At 47.4% G+C, this 9,153-nt stretch overlaps 1 pseudogene; it reads left to right on the plus strand.

Moving 5' to 3' along the window:
* Positions 1–929: 929 nt before the first annotated feature.
* Positions 930–8,002, plus strand: LOC138143932 (protein PRRC2B pseudogene; annotated as a pseudogene).
* The last annotated feature ends 1,151 nt before the right edge of the window (positions 8,003–9,153 follow it).

The raw sequence follows: 9,153 nt of genomic DNA on the forward strand, positions 1-9,153 counted from the left end.
AGAGTTGAATAAAATATTTGACATTCAGATACAAGAAGCAAGAGAAGCATAAGAAGGTAAACAGGGAAAAGAAATCATAAAGAACTTAGCAAAGTTGAACTATTTACATTCCTACATGGAAAAATGATAATTGTAACTTATGAAACTTTTCTAAGTATGAGAATAGTTGAAGGGAATAGAAATGTATATATATATATATATATATATATATGTGTGTGTGTGTGTGTGTGTGTATATGTATGCATACATACATATATGTCTATATAGGAGGGTAAATGGGTATATGAATACATATGTGAGTGTGTGTATATATGTGTACAGGTATACATCAACAGAGGGCATAGGACCAATTGAATAGGAAGAGATGATACTTATAAGGTGAAATTAAGAGGTGAGAGAGGAATATAATGAGAGGAGATGGGGAGAGACAGAATGGGGTAAACTATCTCATATAGAAGAGGCAAGGGAAAACTGTTACAATGGAGGGGAAGAACAGGAAGGCAAAAGGAAATGAGTCAACCTTACTTTCATTGAATTTGGCTTAGGGAGGGAATGAAATACACACTAAATAGGGTATCTCACCCTACAGCAGAGAAGGGGATGAGAGGCGGATGATGGAAGGGAGGCCAGGCTGGGGAGAAGGGAAGTTGGAAGCATCTACTTTTGAAAAAGGACAGGATCAAAGTAGAGAATAGAACAAGTGGGGGTTGGATAGCATGAAGGGAAATAAAGTCTTTCACACTATATCCACTATGGAAATGTTTTGCATAGCCACACATGTACAACCTATACTGAACTGCTTATCTTCCCAGTAAGGGTGGGTGATGAGGGAGGAAGGGAAAGAATCTGGAATTCAAAGTTTTAAAATCAAATGTTTAAAATTATATATTATTGAGACACAGACACAGACCCGGGGACCAAGTTGGAGGAGGAGGAAGTGGAGGCTCGGGAGGCTCTGCCAGCACCACCGCATCTCAATCCGCTGCCATCCTGCTGCCTGAACAACCCTTTCGCCTCCAGATTGGGATTTCTTGGCACTGTTGGACCCCCAGAACCAGACCAGGCAAATCGGGAGTGGTGCCGAGAAAAATTTACTCACTAGATGACATTTCATTGCAATGTCAGATCGTTTGGGGCAAATAATCAAGGGAAATAATGGGAAAAGCAAGTACTTGACTCTCAGCCTATTTGATAAGTATAAAGGAAAGTCAGTAGAAGCTATCAGAAGCACAGTTATTCCTAGACATGGCTTACAGAGTCTCAGGAAAGTTGCCACTGCCCGGCGAATGCCGCCTCCTGCAAATCTGCCAAGCTTGAAGTCTGAAAACAAAAGAAACGACCCTAACATCATTATAGTGACTAAAGATGGTACAGGATGGGCAAACAAGCAGGACCAGCCAGACCAAAAGAGTTCCAGTGTGATGGCCGCACAGCTGCAGGAGTTGCTGTTGTAGCCAGATTTGCAGAAATCTGTCTCCAATTTACAGAAACTGACACAGTCAATCAGTTAGGAGAATACAAATTCAGTGCCAGGTGGACCAAAGTCATGGGCACAGGTGAACGAAAAGCCAGTAGGACACAATGATGGTTCAAGGGCCTCAAGCTGACTATTATCCTTCTATCCCGAGGAATTTCCGACGCTGAAAGCAGCTGGAGAGCACAACAAGGTTGGCAAAGAAAAGGGCGTCTTAGATCTGTCGTATGGGCCAGGACCAAGCCTCCACCCGCCGAATGTGATGAGCTGGAGGGAGGGCAGTGGGCGGAACATAACCTCTGCCACATCTCTGACCACCTCCCCAACTGAGCTGGGCAGCAAGAACTCAAGTACAGGAGATAGAGCCCCCTCCTCGACATGTACCAGCGATTCTAAGGAGCCTTCTCTCTGCCTGGCTCAGCCTGTCCAAAAAGGGGCTTCACAGTTTATGGGAAATGTATACCACCCACCTACATACCATGACATGCTTCCTGCTTTTATGTGTTCACAGCAGTCACCAGAGACCCAGGGTACAATGGAACGAGGGTCTTTTCCTCTTCCTCAACTACGCCTAGAACCTCGAGTTCCTCTTAGACAGTACCAGATGAATGACCAAGATGGGAAAGAAAACAGAATGGGAATGTCATGCCCAACACGCCCCATAAGGCAACGAGGGGAATGGGCTCCAAGATCCACCATTATCAATGCTGAAAACCTCAAAGGACTTGATGAACTTGATACTGATGCAGATGATGGTTGGGCAGGCCTTCACGATGAAGTGGATTACTCAGAGAAACTGGAATTCAGTGAAGATGAGGAAGAGGAGGAGGCTCTTAAGGATGGAAGACAGAAGTGGAACAATTGGGATCCAAGGAGACAGCAGCAGTTGTCACTGAGTTCTGCAGATAGTGCTGATGTCAAGCATACCCTGGATGAAGGAAAGAACTGGGGTGAATCTATGGGCATATCTCGGGCCATCCGTAAGGTGCTAGAGCCTCAGCCACCTTCTAGGAAGCTGAATAGTTGGATCCCAACCCCTGATTATCAGAAGTCTTCAATAAATAATATGCTCCAGCAACAGTCTGTGGAAGACAAAGAGGACAAGCTGCCACCGTGGCAAAAGTTTGTACCCTCGGTTATCTCTGAGGCTGTGGAGAGAGCCCAAAGACGCCAGGAAGAAGAGGAACGTTGAGCCCAGGAGGAGAGATTGGCTGCCTGCGCTGCCAAGCTCAAACAATTAGATCAGAAGTGCAAGCAAGCCCAAAAGGCCAGTGAGGCACAGAAACACCCAGACAGTGAAGCCCCCCGATCCCCAGCCACGAAGAAAAGTTCCCCACAGGAGAATGGCCAGGTTTTCCACAAAGCAACACCTGAGTTACATGCCCAGGAATCTCCTGCTCCTTATAGTGAAGAAGAGTCAGCTATCCCTCACGCTGCGACCCAGAGCAGCAGTGACGAGGAGCTCAGCGAATCTGCATCTCCTGCACAAGAATTCAACAAATACCAAAAATCACTTCCCCCTAGATTTCAGCGCCAACAGCAACAGGAACAGCTGTACAAGTTGCAGCACTGGCAGCAGCAGATCTATCCTCCACCTTCCCATTCCCACCCTCAGCGTACCTTTTACCCACATCACCCTCAGATGCTGAGATCTGACCCTCATTGGATGATGATGCCCCCCTACATGGATCCACAAATACCTCCAGCTCGAACCCCTGTTGACTTTTACCCTTCAGCTCTACATCCTTCAGGAATGATGAAACCAATGATGCCACAGGACTCTATCAATGGGACTGGCTGTCACTGTGAGGAACAGAACTGTCCACCCCAGTCCAAGAAAGGAAAACAGCTTCAATGGAGCCTGCTCCTGTGTGGAGCCAAGAGAGCTATGTGACAATTCAAAACAAGGGATACTCTCTCCCAAACCCAAAGCAAAATGACCCAGCTTTGACAGGTGAAGTAGTACATGCCAGGAATGAAAGCTCTTACTCTCCCTCAGCTGGAAGGTCAGGAGGTATAAGTGCCCAGCACGATATCTTTCAGGAGAGAGGGGATGAGTACTTAAATGCTTTTGACAAGAAGGCCCAAACAGACTTTGACAGCTGTCTCTCCTCTCAAAGAATAGGCCAGGAGCTTTTGTTTTCACCCCAGGAAAATGTGCCGGAGGCAGTTGCTTCTGGGGCTCACCGCACAAACCTCAGGTGCTCCCCCTTAGAGTCTGACTTTGTTCCAGGTGATAAAAAACCAGAATATAGCAATTGGGATGTTGGGCATCAGCAGCAGCCCCCTGACACAGCTAACAGCCTAGAAGAAGACTCTCCTAAAGGGGAGCAGCCCTTCAGCTCTGACCCATGGAAAAAGGAGGGGAGTGTCAGCAAACAGCCTGCCTCAGAGACAGAATGGGCCCCCGAGAACCGAAACACTAATAACCAGTAACAGGAACAATTCGGGAGGACCCGGAGATCTGGTCCGATTAAGAAACCAGTCTTGAAGAATCTCAAGGTTGAAGAAAAGGAGAAGGAACTGGAGAAAATAAAACAGGAAGTAGGGGAAGATAAATTCCATCTAACCAAAGAGAAGGAGCCTCTCAGCAAAGCTGAGAATGATGGGACTGATGAGGGAGACCCTACATTGGTCAGCTCTTCGCATTCCCTGCTGGCTCAGAAGGGCTCCTCCCAAACTAGCTCTGGCCATGAGACTGAGAAGTTGGAGGAAGAAGAGAAGCCTGATAAAGCCTGGGAGACCAAGGTATCAAGGGAGTCCAACAATCTTCCTCCAACCAAGAGGAATAATTGGATTTTTATTGATGAAGAACAAGCTTTTGGAGGCTGAGGTCAGAACAGGGGCCATGGCAGAGGTTTCAGAGAATTCACTTTCCAAGGTCGGGGTACTGGTGGAAGTAGTGGCAGTCTGTGGTAGTGGTGGCATCATTGGTGGGAGAGGAATATATAACCAAAGAAGTACCCAAGGGAGGAGTCCACGTGAGTTCAGTCAGTCTGAAGACTTCCCCAGAGGCAAGCCCCAACACAGAATTGCCAGTGAGACTCCCAGTGAGGGCTCTGAATATGAAGAGCTTCCCAAACGACGCCGTCAGAGAGGGTCAGATAATGGGAATGAAGGCTCCCATCTAGAGAGAGAGGAGAGTGATCTGAAGAAAGGTGATTACAAAGATTCCTGGCGATCTAACAAGATCTATTCAGATGACCACGATAGTCTGGATGCTAAGAACAGAGCCCCTCGAGCTTTTGGCGGAGCACTCCCTCCACGGCTGAGCAACTCTGGATATGGACGGAGAAGATTTGTGTCAAAGGAATCGTCCCATTGGCAGGGCAAAAGTACTGGAGGCTCTTGGCAAGAATACAACAGTGGCATGTCCTCAGATACTTTTGGGGCTCGAAGACAAGCAGACTATATCCAAGATAATTACAAGCATTCTGACTCATTCAGTGGGAGAGGCTTTGAAGACAGTCACCTGGATGGATGATAAGAGGTCCTTTTTCCAGGATGATTATGAAGATTCTGAAAATGTGGAAAACCGACCCTTCCGGAGATGGCGGCCCCGCAGGCAAGACAGATTTCTCCTAGATTTAGGCGCCTCAGACAAGAACGAGAGTCCTTAGGCCAGTGGGGCACAGACGAGGGACCAAACTTACTTTCTTCTGGGCAATGGCCAGGAAGGCCAAAGTTAGTTCTGGCAGAGAAAAGCAACCTGTCTGGCCGGAGAACCCCTGAACTCTCCTACCAGAATTCTTCTGATCATGCAAATGAGGAGTGGGAGACAGCATCTGAGAGCAGTGACTTCAGTGAAAGGCAGGAGTGGCGGGAAGATGGAACAACTGAGACTGATCCCCAGCTGGATAGTGGCTTGTCTGGGTCCAGTTTGGTTGAGAAGAGAGTTGGCCAAATGGAGCTTCTCTAGCCAGAGACCCCTAGTGGACAGGTAGAGCCACAAGATGGAACCTGGAGGGTTTGGAGAGAAGTCTGTAAGGCAAGGAAGCAGCGGATCTACTACCTGCTATGAGACCCAACAGAATGGGACACCTTTGAAAGCCAAAAGGTCTCCAGAAGAAGCTTTACCTGGAGGCCTTGGCAACTCTAACACTGGGAGTAGTCATTCCACATAGAGTCTGGAGCGAGTTGCCCACACCAGCTCTGACGTTACTGAATCACCAGTGAAGAAGCCAGAGAAAGAATCCAAGTTGACTGTTCAAAGGGCAGTTGAGAAAGGAGAGGCCCTTCCACAATTTGACTTAAGTTATGGAAACACTATCATAGACAACTGGGTTTCAAACCCTGGAGAAGAAAATGAAGTGGATTCCATGGTGAGTGAAGGCTTCATTGAGGTTTTAACTAAAAAGCAGTGCTGCCTGATGGAAAAAGAGGGGCAGAAGAAAGAGCAAGCTGTCTAGGTGACTACCAAAGGCTCTATCATCTCGAATTCCTCCTCTCATTGCTAAGAAGCACAATAACCTACGTTTAGAGCAAGGGGATGGAGCAGCCTGGGCACAGAAATCTGGGAGAGCAGAAGCCAAGCTTTTCCAGTTCAGTCTCCCAGCAGTGATTCCTGGAGTAAAGCGGTCAATGCCTTTACCAGTACAGAGTCCAGCTCTACAGAAGCTTTTAAAAGCAGCCAGGGAGATAGTGGCATTGACTTGAGTGCAGAATCTCGGGAGTCTTCTGCGACCTCCTCCGGGAGAAGTTCCCCCTGTGGCGCTCTCAAACCAGAGGAGATGAATGGGCCTGGTTTGGCGGAACCCAGATCTGATTGCCAGAAGGAGCAGGCTCAGAAGCAATCTGAGAAAAGGATTCAGAACAAGGTTCAGGTCAGAACAAGGAGCACAAACCTGGACCCATCGGCAACGAGCGCTCTCTGAAAAACAGAAAGGGCTCTGAGGATGGCGAGCGACTCTGCTAATGGGGCGGAGATTCATGGGGATTCCATGTTGCCTGTTCCACCCATTGAATTTGGAGTCAATCCTAAAGACTCTGATTTCAGCTTGCCTCTTGGCTCTGCTTCCAGTACTGCAGCAAACCCAGTTGTCAAACTGCAGGATGCCTTGGCCGGTAATGCAGGGTTAACATGGTCTATTCCCATTCTCCGATGAGATCATCACCACCAGAGGGGCATCAGCCCGAACCCAATGTCTTTCCCTACAGCTTCCCTAACTCTCAAGATGGAATCTGCACGCAAGTTTGCCTGAGCAGAATTCTCCAGGAGGAGCTGGCTCAGGCATCTAGCCTCCTGCCAGTGTTGGAGCTTCCAGTGGGGTCAACTACAGCTCTTTGGGCGGAGTTTCCATGCCACCTTCTTCTATTCCAGGTAACCACATCCCACCTTTGTGTCTAGATGGCCATGTGTTTGCAAGTCAGCCTCGTCTGGTCCCCCAAATGATACCTCAACAGCAGTTACCAACAGGCTGCAGCTGCCCAACAGATTCCAATTTCTCTCCATACATCTCTACAGGCACAAGCTCAGCTTGGGTTGAGAGGTGGACTTCCTGTCTCCCAGTCCCAGGAGATCTATAGTTCCATACAACCCTTCAGATCTCAGGTGTATATGCACCCCAACCTGTCCCAGCCCAACACCATGGTCCTAACTGGAGGAACTGCCTTGAAGCCTCCTTATTCTGCTTTTCTGGGCATGTAGCCCTTAGAGATGGTCAAGACACAGTCTGGATCTCCTTATCAACCAATGAATGGAATCCAGGCCCTGGTGTAGGAGAGTCAGCACAATCAGGCAGCTGGAATGGGGGCCTCCCAGATGATGGACTCTCAACTAACACAGTTAACGATGCCATTGCCTGGCTCCCAACTACCTTTGCCTCACTATGGTTCTGGTCAGCAGCCATTGATTTTACCACAGTCCATTTAGCTGCCTCAGGGGCAGAATCTCTCTGTAGCAGCTCCCCGAAGAATCCTTCCACCTGGATCCCAGCCTTCGGTCCTTGCTACCAGGAGACAGTCCTCTCAGATGGAGATGAAAGGGTTTCACTTTGCTGATGGTAAACAGAACATCCATTCTGGAGGGTCTGTTCCATCACCACAGACCTACAGGCCTAGCTCTGCTAGCCCCAGTGGGAAGCCATCTGGACCAGCAGTTAACATGGACTCTGTGCAAGGACACTACGTTCAACAGGCAAAACGAGTGGATGAAAATAAACCCAGCCTGGGAGCTGTGAAATTGCAGGAGTCAGCCTCTGCCACACAGATGAAGCAAACTGGAGCAATCAAACCTCAGGCGGTGAAAGTGGAGGAGAGCAAAGCCTAGGAGTGCCCGTTGATGCCTACCATGCCAGCTCACACACATCCGCCACTGTCCTTACACAACTGGATGCTTGGGAATCTTGCCAGATCCATCATCCAACTACCTGACTTTGACTTGACTCAAGTGACATCTTCAGATTTTCCTCCCTTCCTCCACCCTCCCCTCCTCCTACCCCCTTTTCTTCCAACAATGGATATGACATTGACGTGCTTGCTTTAATAACAAAACAGGCAAATGATCCCTTCAAATCACCCCTCCCCCCCCTCCCCATCCTTCATTCCCTACCATGACTGTTGAGTGGCTCAGACCTGGTTCCCCCTCTCACTCTGCCCCTGCTGTCATACAGCTCATGAAGCCAACAGCAGCCTTCTCTTCCTGTATCTTTCTCCCAGCAGAGTGATACCCAGGCACAGGAGTATGGTAATAGCAGGGGCATTTTAGTTTGAGGCTTTTCATTTTAAAAGTCAGATGAGGTTTTTAACAAAGGAAAAAACAAAACCATAAAAACAGGCTATATCTATATATAGCAAAACATTTACATATTCTTTCTGCTCCTTCCCATTCATCACTTCTAACCAAAATAGTTTCCTTTAACCTTTCTCCTTTATTTTATATGTTGCAATGCTACCTTAAGAATTGACTCTAAGAACATTGTTTTCCCTAAAAAAAATATATATATATATTATTTTACATGCAACTAGAAAATAAGATATACAGGCACTGGGCCATAGAGATCCACCATGCTGTTATGGAAAGTCGAAGGGTGAATGAGGGAAGTTATAGGAGAGAGCAGCTTGGGGGAGAGAATATTCAGTGGTGGGTAGGAGAAAATGGGGAGAAAATTTGTAACTCAAAATCTTGTGGAAATGAATGATGTAAACTAAAAATAAACATAAAATTTAATTAAAAAAGAAAAGAAACAGAATGTGTGAACCCCACAACTTGTGAACCGTAGAACTCATGAACTCCTGCAACAGGAAGGGGAGGAGCTAATGACCATATATAAGGAGAGGCCCAGGGCTAGAGACAGCAGAACTGAAAAGAGGACTCTTGTGGTGGCAGAGTCAAGAAGGAGAAAACTTGTGGTATCCCAGCACTCTGTCTGCTCTGAATGTGTGGATGTTTGTTTGTGATACTTTGTACAGAAGCCCTGGGACCTTACTGGAAGCTTTGAAAGAGGATTTTCTGGTTGTATATTTACAGAAGTCCTGGAGGGGTTTTGGAGGTCCTGAGACTTTACTGATGATTTGTGCTGATCTCTTGGACCTTGTTTGTGGGTCTGCATTGATTTCTATGTTGATGATTTGTGTTGACTTCTCAGACCTTTTTGGTGGGTCTGAGTTGATTTCACAGGCAGATAGTGAATTGATGATGGTGCCGGCAATGTGTATGAACATTCTGTCAAGCTTTATCT

This window comes from Petaurus breviceps, unplaced genomic scaffold (assembly GCF_028583685.1).
Source record: "Petaurus breviceps papuanus isolate PSGF00001 unplaced genomic scaffold, PetGlider_PUasm1.0 90681, whole genome shotgun sequence".
NCBI lineage: Eukaryota > Metazoa > Chordata > Mammalia > Diprotodontia > Petauridae > Petaurus > Petaurus breviceps.